The sequence below is a fragment of the Mus caroli genome, chromosome 3 (genome assembly GCF_900094665.2).
Source record: "Mus caroli chromosome 3, CAROLI_EIJ_v1.1, whole genome shotgun sequence".
NCBI lineage: Eukaryota > Metazoa > Chordata > Mammalia > Rodentia > Muridae > Mus > Mus caroli.
In genome coordinates, this window is record NC_034572.1 from 110,194,096 (window position 1) to 110,206,937 (window position 12,842).

Consider the following 12,842-nt stretch of genomic DNA (forward strand, 5'->3'; position numbering starts at 1 on the left):
AGAGGGAGAGAGGGAGAGAGAGGGAGAGAGGGAGAGAGAGGGAGAGGAGGAGAGAGAGAGGAGAGAGAGGGGAGGAGAGGGGAGAGTGGGAAGAGAGAGAGAGAGGGAGGGAGGGAGAGGGAGGGAGAGAGAGGAAAGAGGAGAAAGAGGGGAGAGGGGAGAGAGGAATCTGGGAAAGAGGAAAGGGAAATGCAGGGGAAGGAAAGAAAGGAGAGGGGAAGAGGAGGGGAGCAGAAGGAGACAGGAAGGTAGAGGGAGAGGAGGGGAAGGGGAGAGAAAGGGAAGGTGAGAGGAGGGAAAGGAAATGGAGGAGAGGGGAAGAAGTAAAGTATCCAGGATCTTTGTGACTAACACATATATTACAGAGTCATACCAGGCAAATGGGGAAAACTGACCAAAGCTCTATCAACACTCAGAATGTACATGTGGGTCGTGAATGGGACAGTATTGAGTCCCCAGGCCTCTGAAGGAAGGTGAGTCTGGACCAGTCTGTCGGGAAGAGTTCAGCAAGACAAAAAAGAGCACCATGAGATGCTACCTGCATCAGATGGACTGCAGCCATTCAGGGTCTCTGTGTCCATGGCATTGTGGATCTGCTTCTGTTTTTCCTTGGTAGGCCTGTCATCTCTCTTCAACCTCTGCCTTTTGATAAATGTCATCCTACTGTGTGGCTTACGAACCCTTCCATCTTTTTTTGTGCTTCATTCTTGGCTTTTTCATTGGCTGTGTGTGTGTGTGTGTGGTGTATTGTGTGTGTATGTGTGTGTGTACACACACACACACATCATTCACTATCTTAGTTTTTGAGACAGGATCCTTGACTTAGCTGAAGCCCACCAGGTCAGCCCCCCAGGATCTGGCTGTCTCCTCTCTCCACCCAGGACTGGGGTTCCAAGCACTATTGTCATCACATCCGGTACTCACTGACTGTTGTGGCTCCGAACTCCCATCCTCAGGCTTGTGGAGATTTTTCCTCCCAGAGCCACTGCCCCAGACGCTGTGGGTCTGGTCCATCGTGATGTTTTGTGTCATTGTTTCCCTAACTTATCCGTTCTCTTCCTCCTTGATGCTGTCTGTGGACAGTCCTCTAGGGGATAGAGAATTCCCTAGAATGCAGCGGGGAGGAAAGGATCATGCAAAAGAAACTATAATTCCCAGAGTGAGCTCCTTATGGTGCCAGAAGAGCTCAATGGAATGGCAGGAGGACTATCTCGGTTAGGCCTTTAAACCTCCAAGTCCTCTTTGGCAAGTGTGTATGACTTGCAGTCTGAATAATTATGTAAAACCTCTCAAATAGTCTGGTCTACTTGAGGGGGAAAAAAACCTCGAGTGTTTGACTCTCAGAGCTATGCAAGAAAGGTCAGTTGTCTACATCAACCTGAACAATACACCTTGAAGCTGGGGTGGGAGACTTCCAGAAAAGTAAGAGAAAGGACAAAAAGTCTCCTAGACTTTGATAGAAACTCTTTTTTTCTGCCATTGACAGAGGATGGGGAAACCTGAGATGCTTCAGGAGGGAAGTGAGACGCCATGTCCTATTTCAGCTCAAAGTCTCTTCAAGAAGGTCACGTCACTCACTGTTGACACACCCTGATTTGGAGCCATGTCAGTGTGACACCAGTCCAGTTTCTCATCACTGGACACTCTTTTACTGTGACAGTCAGTCCTCTGAGTGCATCAGCAGCTATTGAGTTTGTGCACGAACTGAGATCTACAATGACTAAGTATTTCAAAGCAAATCAGATTTCTATAGCAGCTAAAAAAAATTTATTATTCCAGGGCCAGAGAGATGACTAGTAGGTAGAAGTGCTTGCTGCCATGCCTGGTGACCTGAGTTCAGTACCCGAGTCTGTCCCAGAGGAAGTACAATTTTATATTATCCCGGTGAAAACTCCTTGGTTAGGTTATTAACCTTAAGAAGAGACCCGAGAAGCTGCAAGCCTGGCATTGAGCATCAGATCTGTCTGTCTCTGCTGGCTCTGGAGGCAGCTGTGATATGGCTGTGGAAGAGCCAGCCACCTGATACCAGTGTGCATTGTGCTGTGGGCCTTTCTCATGCCCATAGACAACTGCTCTGCAGACTCGAGCTGGTAACTTGAGCATGGGGACGTGCTACTTTTTGAATCAATGCTAAGCAAAGGGGAGGAAAAGATTTTGGGGTTGTCTTTCTCCTGTGTTCCTGAAATCTGATTCAGTCAACAACAATAACAACTTGCACCTGTTTCTTCCACATGTTAACTTGAATTCACCGGCAGGTCTTCCAGCCTTGGAGCAACCTGTAAATCTAGGTTACTGCTCCTTTAAGGTGTGACCTTTAAGGGAACTCTTACGGCAGAATCACATGGGAGTCCTGTGGAAATATAAACAGATTGGGAGTGGTGAGATGGGTAAAGGCACTTGGGACCAAGCCTGAAAACCTGAGCTGAATCTGTGAGATCGACATAGTGGAAGAAAAGAACCAACTCTTGAAAGTTCATCTGCCTTCTATAAACATGGCATCACACACACACAGACACACAGAGACACAGACACACACAGGCACTGGTGAGAAATTACTGTAATAAAAACTATAGATGCCCAAGTCACACCCAGATTCCCCCACTCAGAATGTCCTGGGAGAGGAGTGGACTGGACTTTTATATCTATAAAGACGTGTATTGCACTGAAGTTTGAGACTCTCTGAGAGCCCAGAGAGATGGCATCAGAGAGGCTGAAGAAGTCTCGGTCTGAGTACTAGAATGGAACAGCATGGAAACCAGGGTTAAGTAGTCAGGGGCTCCAATCTTTGCCTGCTCAGGGAATCAGCCCTGTGAGCACTGCAGCTTAAAACCTCTCTTCAAGCTGGGCTTGATGGTATGTGCCTATAATTCAGCAGTGGAGAAGGAGAAGCAGGAAGACTGAGAGACCAAGGACAGACAGCCTCAGCTACATAACAAGCTCAAGGCCAGGCTGAGCTGTATGAGTCCCTGTCCCAAGAACAAAATAATAAAAATAAAATACCTTCCTTTATCTTCTTCACAGCTTATTTTGATATCTTTCTCTAGACTCATAGTAACTTGAAAAACAGAAAAATTAACTATAAAATTATCCTAATTAGACAAATGTTTTGATATATTACCCTCATATTTAGCATTTTGTCTGTGTGTTGGTTTTGTTCGTTGAAACAGGATCTCACAGCCCAAACTTGCTTTGAATTTACACTTCCAAATTCAAGAATTACAGAAGTACAGCTGTTTATACATGGATGCAACCACACCTAACTTTAAAAAAAAAAAGCTATTTTAGCCAGCCACAGTAGTATACACCTGTAATCTCAGCCCTCAGAAAGCTGAGGCAGGAGGACTGTGAATTTACTGCCAGCCTACATAGCAACTCTCAAGACAAGAAGAATGCCTTCCCTAACATAGGGATGATTTAGAAATTAGATTCTTGATCAGAAGAATGCTGTGTCAAACACCCATTAGAACAGACACAGCCTAGGCCTTCCTGCACATATGTAGCTTGGTCTTCACGTGGGTCCCAAATAACTGGAGCAGGGGCTATCTGAAAAGCTGTCGCCTGTGTGTGGGATATGTTCTTCTAGCTGGGTTGCCTTATCTGGTCTCAGTGGGGGAGGAGGCACCTAGGCTGGCAGAGTGATGTGCCAGGGTAGAAGGATACCCAGAGGGCCCCCACCCGCTCAGAGAAAGGGAGGGGTGAGGGGAAGGATTTGGGAGAGGATGACCAGAGGAGAGCAGTGAGTGAGATGTAAAGCAAATAAATAAAAAGAACAGACATAGTCCGGGAAGGCAAGCTTGAGTTTTCAGGGAACTGAAGTTGCCATTTTTTTTCCACTGTTATCAGGCTGCCTGGGGGCCTCTGGACCAGGACTGCAGGGCCCAGTCTTGATCCGTGCCGTTGAGCCCATCCATATATAACCCTCATCACCTCCACGGTGGCCACTGAGAAAGCATGAAGGTAACTACAGAAGAGATGCCATGCTGTGAAAAGCCATGGTGATGTATAGGTGACATGGCAAGGCACTATCACAGCTAGCTCATCAGCGTGTGAGGAAACCAAGCCTGATGAGAACCACTGAGTCAGATTATCCGTGACTCTTCAACCCCGTTGCACGTCTGGAAGTGACCACAGCTTTGCCAAATCTTGATTGCAATCTTATGAGATCCCTTTAGCCAAAAACAGCCAGCTATATTGTTCTTGGATTCCTAGTTATGAAGTAATAGATTGTGACGTAATAAATATTTGTTGTCTCAAACTCCCAAATTTGAGGCAGAGGGATTTGTTCTTCAGCAAGAAATAATTGAGAGTGTTGTGGAGTTAATGAATGTCCTACCCAATACTGCTGCTGAGGAGAAACCCATTTTTTTTTCAGCTGCACAACTATACCGTGGCCATAGCTCGTTGGTCTTGTCACGTATCATAGGATCTTTCAGAGGAGACTGGGCTATAAAACAGCTCACTGAAGGCTCACAGTTGTAATGCTAGTTGAAGACAAGACTGAAAGGCTACAGCCCATCCTTTAGGATGTGTGCTATTTGCGGGATCAGCAAGAAACATGGGGTACTCTCTTCCACAGCCAGAATGTACTACACAGACAAAGGGGGCCAAAATGGGAACAGACTTCCCCACCATTACAGTTAATTCTGGCCCACAAACTTGTGTTTCTCATCCTGTGACTCCAATCACTGTCCTTTACTTGAATTCTTCCACCAGAGGTCACAACAATGGCTCCACTGAATCAGAAGATGAAATTCCCACAGGCCACACTGAGCTCTTTGTTCTATTAACCCAGCAAACAAAGCAGGGCTCATCATTTTTTGCTGGTAAATTGCTCCATGTTACTAAGGGTAAATTGAGTGGTTGCTGTGCCAGTGGAGGCAGGGAGGCCAACGTCTACAGCCCAGGACACTCTGGGAGGTGCTTTCGGGTCCTATCAGAATCAGCACTAAACACTAAGGCAAACGAAGAATAAATAGAAAATGGTTACTAATGTTTAGACTCTTTGGGAGTGAAGCATTTCCACTTAGTTTCACTAAGAATGTCTAGTTGAGACTCCATTGACGGTGTAGCAGACATAACAACACAGGATTATAACAAGTACGTAAAGCCTCTTCCTTGTTTGTTGTGTATATATTGATGTGTTTGCTTTTCTCCTCTTCATTATTCCACCTTTACTTCATGTCAAGGTTGTTACTCCCTTCCTTCCAGTCAGTTACTGGTCAGGGAGAGTCCTGAAGCATCTAAAACAGAACCCGCTATCATCATTCCTCTTGACAGCCCACAGTAACTGAGACCTTTCTGCTGAAGGCACTGCATGCCTTGGCTACAGGACACAGAGAATTCAATAGTGGCCAAGAAACTTGGCTGCTGTTCAAAGTACTGTGAACAGGTACTGTGATTGCTCTTCAGTAGCTAAGACGTCTATACCCATTCCGGCACCAGCCCCCAGAGTCAGAGGATGGGGAGGAGGATATGAGCTGCTGAACGCTGGACAGGGCGTGGCTGTTACACACAGGAACACACAGCAGCTGAAAGTCACAGAATCTGCACAGGATCAAACCAGTTAAACATTCCAGCAGGAGGGAGGGAGGGAGGAGCTCCAGAGGCCCCACCCCTAGTTGAGGAGCTGAGGGGTGCTGGGCTAGAGCAGAGCCTCTTTTCTTTGAGGGGTATGTCGGTTACTCATGACCCAGTGAGTACATAACCCCACACCCAGGTACATATGGGCAGCACTAGTTAGACTTAGTGGCTTTAAAAAACAAAATGCAAGTAATTTAAAAGAAGAACATGAAGTTAGGAAGGGGGCATGATGGGAGAATCCTGGGTAGGGGGTGAGAGGCGGGAGGGACCCTGGGGAGATGTGGGTGGGAGAATATATTCAAGGTACATTATAGAAAATGTATGAACTTTTCTTTTTTCTTTTTTTTTAAAGATTTATTTATTTATTATATGTAAGTACACTGTAGCTGTCTTCAGACACACCAGAAGAGGGCATCAGATCTCGTTAAGGATGGTTGTGAGCCACCATGTGGTTGCTGGGATTTGAACTCGAGACCTTTGGAAGAGCAGTCAGTGTTCTTAACTGCTGAGCCATCCCCCCCCTTTTTTTAAAGATTGAACTTTTCAAAGAATAAATAAAAATGCTTTTAAAAGTATTGTTACTGTGGCTAGCTTTACAGGTCACTGTTTTAGAATGTCCAAGTAGGACTGCATAGAACAGACATGACCACCCCAACGAGGCTATGGTAACTGATGGAACTTAGGGCAAATCTTTCCAGTAGATAAAAACATCTTTGTAGAAATGGTTGTCCTGACTTATTGGGCCAAAATGAAATGCTATTAAAATAGAGCTCTGTAAGTAGGCACTGGACTCTTGTCACTTTTCCTCACGGTATGGTCGAACATCTGAGAAGAACATCTTAAGGGAGGAAAGGTCTGTTGTGGCTTACAGCTTGAAGGTGCAGTCCATCGTGTGATGTCAGGACAGCAAATGTGCAAGGCAGTTGGTTGGATAGTGTCCACAGTCAGGACTGATCAGTGAAAAACACTGGTGCTCAGCTTGCTTCTCCTTTGTACTCTGTCTGGAATTCCATCCAGCCCATGGGGTTGTGCTGCTTGCATTTAAGCTTGTTCTTCCCACTGCAATTAACCCAGTCTGAAAACACCTCTGTCTTAGGGTTTCTATAGCTGTGATAAAAATACCACCACTAAAGCAACCTGGGGAAGAAAGGGTTTATTTGGCTTATGCTTCCACTTTGTAGTCCATCACTGAAGGAAGTCTGGACAGAGAGCCAAGCCAGGCAGGATGCTGGAGGCAGGAGTTGACGCACAGGCCCATGCTGCTTACTGGCTTGCTCCCCATGGTTTGCTCAGTCTACTTTCTAGGATCACCAGCTCAGAGGTGGCACCATGCCCCGTGGGCTGGACCCTCCCTAATCAGTCACTAATTAAGAAAATGCCCTACCGATGGATCCTATGGAGGCATTCTCTCAAGTGAGGTTGCCTCCTTTCAGATGACTCTAGCTTGTGCCAAGTTGACACAAAACTATCCACGACACTGTCATGGCCACCCCGAAGTGCATTTCCATGGTGGTTCTAAATCCAGTCAAGATGACAACGTTAACCATCACAGATGTTGAATGGTCAAGAAGATAGATCTGGCTGTTTACTGTCTCTTAGCTCCAAGCACACCTTTCAAAACTCTGTTTCATAGGTGAGATGCTGTTTTATCATTTCCAGACTTCCTTAACACGCGGCTTCCAGTTAGGGCTTCTGAAAAAGGGAAGGCCTGGGTGGAAAGGGGAAGAAGGTAAAAGAGAAAGGGCTTTCCCCCACTTCCAGTTCCTCTTGGGGCTGTTGTAGTAGCAGCGACAGTGGTGGGGTTCTTCAGCTTTTATCTCCCACCCTGACACACCTTTGCTGTCTGTTTGCCATGTCCCTTTGACAGTAGGAGATTATCCCCCACTTTGCTCTGCACCTTCCAGCCGATGCCATCTGAACCTCACAAGCACTGACATGTTGCACCTGGATCTCAGCCACTGTGCTCTGAGGCCTCATCTCATGCTGAAAAGGAGGCTCTCCTAAGAGACCTGTCAGTCCCAAAGAGCCCCTCCTTCAAGCTCCCCACTTCTAGTGGCAGTACCTTTCCTTTCTAGTTTTTTTAAACACTAAGGACATTAACTGCTTCCTGAATTTTTGAGCTCTGGCTACTTCAATGTCTCTCCTTTGCTCTTTTACCTTTCCAGTAACTATATCATTAGTTCCCAGTAGATCAGCTGCTTGCAATATCAGATAATAGAAGAGCTTACAACATATTGGGAATAGGCAAGACCGAAATTAGCATTTTGATCCTGGTTGACCTTAGGGACCATTAAAACACAGTGGTAAAGAAAATTCAGCAGAAATTTCATGAGTAAACCTGATGGACGGTTGCTTCAGTTTCTACCCATGAACTCCTGCCTCTCAAACTCTTTCAGGCCAATACTCTGCCTGTATCTAGTCATCAGTTGGTTAAAGTTACTACAGTTCACAGCAGTCTAGACATTTCTGTCCTCTGACTTCCTGCTCAGATGCTGTAGAGTGCTTGAACGTTGCATATGTTAAATCAACTGTACATACTGCTACCCAATTCTAACCACAGAAGATGCTTGCCAGGGTCAGAATAGGAAAGGAAGAGGTTATATCATTGCTGGAAGAGGAAATGCTGATTTGAAAGTCTCCAGAGTGGGGATGTGGCTCAGTGGTGGAGCTACATTCCCTGGGATCAATGCCTGGCACAGAGAAATAAGATTGTATGTGTGTGTGTGTGTGTGTGTGTGTGTGTGTGTGTGTGTTTACTACTATATAATTACCACCAGGTAGTAGAATCTGCCTTCTTCTATGCTCTTAACTTGCTTTGTTTTGCTATGATAGAATACTGACCAAAACCAACTATGCAAGAAAGGGCTTATCTGGTTTACATTTCCCCATAACTGAAGGAAGTTAGAATAGAGATTTAATCAGGAACCTGGAGGCAGGAACTGAAATGAAGCAGATACCATGGAAGAATGCTTCCTCATCAGATACCATGGAAGAATGCTTCCTCATCAGATACTGTGGAAGACTGCTTCTTCATGGCTTGCTCCCTATGGATTTTTCAGTTTACTTTTATACAGGTGAGGACCACAAGCCTAGAGGTGACAATGCCCAGTGTGCTGTGCCCTCCCACATCAATCTTTAGTGAAGGAAATGTCCCTTCTGACTTACGCATGGGTCAATCTGATAGAGGCAATGCCTCAACTGATAACTTCTTCCCAGGTAACTTTAGCTTGTGTTGACAAAAGCACTAGGCAGCACACCCACATTGTTGGCATCTACAAAGACCACAGATTATCTTTCCCTTTCACAATCACTTTTAATGTTCATTTTAATCTGAACATGGAGGGGACAGGGGAGAAATCCTGGTTCTTTCTCTCCTCTTTATAAGCAGAATCTACTTTGGGTGAAGAGGGCTGTCATACTATGGGAAGTCAGATTCACAGCTACCAGACTTTTTTTTTGTCTGTCTGTCTGTCTGTGCTTGTTCATGGGTGTATATTACTTTGCACTTAAAGTTTTTCAATTTAAATTTTAAATGTTTTCATAAACACCAGATTCCAAAATAATTTAATTATTGACTTGATGATAACATTATTAACCAATTGATCATAAAAAATAGTCTAGAATTACTAAACATGGAAGTAAAAATTTGTGGGGGTGTAGTGGCCCATGCCTTTAATACCAGCCCTTGGGTGGCCAGAGGCAGAAGTGTGAGTTCAAGGCCAGTCTGGTCTACAAAGTGAATGCCAGGACACTCAGAGCTACACAGTGAGACCTTGTCTCAACACACACATACACACACACACACACACACACACACACACACACATATACACATTTTTATTGGAAATATGTATGTTAATAAGTAATGTGGGGTTTTTGTTGTTGTCAGTGAGACCTTGTCTCAACACACACACATACACACATACACATTTTTATTGGAAATATGTATGTTAATAAGTAATGTGGGATTTTTGTTGCTGTTGTTTTAAAAATGAGACCAGGTATAATGGATGAATTGCTGTAATGAAACAAAGTCTAGTGGGAATTATAGCAGAAAGGTTATCAAGTGAGTCTGGGGCTTAAGTTCTGTGTATTACTGAGGAGATATTAAGTGATATATTAAAGAACTATCTGCTTCTCCATCTAGTGGGAGGACGGTAGAGAAAAGAAGTAACTGGTTTAAACTCAGCAGTATCCTTCCTTCCAATGTTGACTGGTTATTTTCTAAAGAGCTTAAGCAACTGGGGCTGGGGAAATGGCTCCCTGGGCAAAGCACTTGCCCTGGAAACAGCAGGAGCCACACTCAGATCCCAGGACCCACATAAAAAGCTGTGTGTGATGATCTGGATAGATGGCTCAGAGGTTAAGAGCACAGCCTGTTCTTCCAGAGGATTCGAGTTAGGTGCTTGTAACTCTAGCTCCTGAGGAAGTCATCTGAAGTCAACCTCCAGTCTCCACCAGTGCGCTGGCGCGCGCGCGCACGCACACACACACATACACACTCGCACGCACACACACACACATGTGCTCACATGCACTCACTTGCACATTCACACAAATAATAAAAATAAGTAATCTAATAGGCTTTCCCAAATATTATTTGGGAAATGGCTTTATTTAAAAATGCAAGGTTGCAATGAACACTTAATGAAGACTTGTGTAAACACTGAAGCTCATTATATGTAGACACAAATGCGTATCTTTGAGTAGGTTTTCAAAGAATAATAAATCACATTTTTATTTAACTAGTGCCCTGGCAATTTTCTTACGCTTTAGGGGAATGCAAGATAAAATAATAGCAATATTAGAATGAAAAAAAAAAAAAAGAAATCAGAAACCTGTGAATTCTTCATTTGTAAAGAGGAAGAAGAGCAGGCTGTGAAAAGAGAAGCTAAGAACCCACTGACCCTTTCTGCTTTCAGGCCCGTCAATTTGAGGAAGAAATATGTAAGCAGGAAAAGTTGGAAACCAATTCTCTAAATTAAACTCTTGATGTAGGCAAACAGAAAGCAAAGGCTTGGTGAAAAGTGAGGTTACAAGTTTAAAGAATATTAGTTTCAGTTTGTGGGTGTGATATACACAAGCAATCCATTGATGAGTTGTATCAGCACTCCTAAAAATATTCTTTTTTTAATTGGATATTTTCTTTATTTACATTTTAAATGTTATCCCCTTTCCTGATTTCCCCTGCAAAAATTCCCTTCCCCTACCCCTCTACCCCCTCTCCCTGCTCACCAACCCACCCACTCCCACTTCCTGGCCCTGGCATTCCCCTACACTGGGGCATAAAGCCTTTACAGGACCAAAGGCCTCTCCTCCCACTCATGTCCAACTAGGCCATCCTCTGCTACATATGGAGGTGGAGCCATGGGTTCCTCCATGTGTACTCTTTGGTTGGTGGTTTAGTCCCTGGGAGCTCTGGGGGTACTGGTTAGTTCACATTATTGTTCTTCCTGGGGGGCTGCAAACCCCTTCAACTTCTTGGGTACTTTCTTTGGCTCCTTCAGTGGTGACCCTGTGCTCCATCCAATGGATGGCTGTGAGCATTCACTTCTGTATTTGTCAGGCACTAGCAGAGTCTCTCAGGAGACAGCTGTATCAGGTTCCTGTTAGCAAGCACTTGTTGGCATCCACAATAGTGTCTTGGGTTTGGTGCTTGTATATGGCATGGATCCCCAGGTGGGGCAGTCTCTGGATGGTCATTCCTTCAGTCTCTGCTCCAAACTTTATCTCTGTAACTGCTTCCATGGGTGTTTTGTTCCCCCTTCTAAGAAGGAAGGAAGTATCCAAGACTTGACTTCAAGAAGTCTTCCTTCCTCTTGAGTTTCATGTCGTTTGTGAATTGTTATCTTTGGTATTCTGAATTTCTGGGCTAATATCCACTTATCAGTGAGTGCATACTATTTGTGTTCTTTTGTGATTGGGTTACCTCACTTAGGATTATATCCTCCAGCTCCATCCATTTGTCTAAGAATTTCATAAACTCATTGTTTTTGTTTGTTTGTTTGGTTGGTTTTTGGAGACAGAGTTTCTCTGTATAGCCCTGGCTGTCCTGGAACTCACTCTGTAGACCAGGCTGGCCTTGAACTCAGAAATGAAAGGCGTGCACCACCACACCCGGCTTTTTTTTTTTTTAAATAACCCTATTAAAAAATGAAGTACAGAGCTAAACAAAGAATTCTCAACTGAGGAATACCGAATGGCTGAGAAACACCTAAAGAAATGTTCAACATCCTTAGTCATCAGGGAAATGCAAATCAAAACAACCCTGAGATTCCACCTCACACCAGTCAGAATGGCTAAGATCAAAAACTCAGGTGACAGCAGATGCTGGAGAGTATGTGGAGAAAGAGGAACACTCCTCCATTGCTGGAGGGATTGCAAGCTGGTACAAACACTCTGGAAATCAGTCTGGTGGTTCCTCAGAAAATTGGACATAGTACTATACCACTCCTGGGCATATACCCTAAAGAATATTCTTAAAAAGCCAGGTTGTTAGTAGATACCTGTAAAACCAACACTTTGGGAGGTAGAGGCAGGTTCAAGTCTAGCCTTGGATAAACAGGGAGTGCCTGGCCAGTCTGGATTACATGAGTCTGTCTCAAAAACCAAACCAAACCAAACCCTAAAGTAATCGATTATGCTAAGGATCTGTATCGAGTGTCAAGTCCACAGAACTGTTGGTATTGGTTGGTCTTTGTGGAAATAAAAATTAGGATTAAAATAGAAGCTGAATTGTTTTAGATAATGCGAATTAAGTCCCTTGTGGGAGTAACACAGCTTCTTTGGGGTTGTCGTACCTTCTTTGAAAAACTGAGACTCCACAGTGGCATCTGTGCCACACCCAACCATACTCTCACCACACATAGTGGAGCTGTCTCACCCACAGATGCCCAGTCTCCACCGAGCTTCCCTCAACACTGCTGATACATCCTCACACCAGCATGAAGGAGACCCCAACTCACCATAATTCTAAAAGCTTTACTCTGAAATACTCTGTTTTTTCTTAATAAGCCTATGCTCACTCCCTGACAACTGCTTGCTTCCCCTCTTGACCTATAGTTGAGATGATTTAATTCTGTTTACAGTATTCAAGCAGAAAGCTCTTAGGTTAAAGGTGTGCTTAGGCTGTGCCACACAGCACAACTAGATTTTTCCAGTAAATAACACAATCTGGGGATTCACAATGTGATCAAATATCCTGCAATGTTCATCCCCATTTACATGAACTACACAGAGCACAGACATACACGGCACACTGT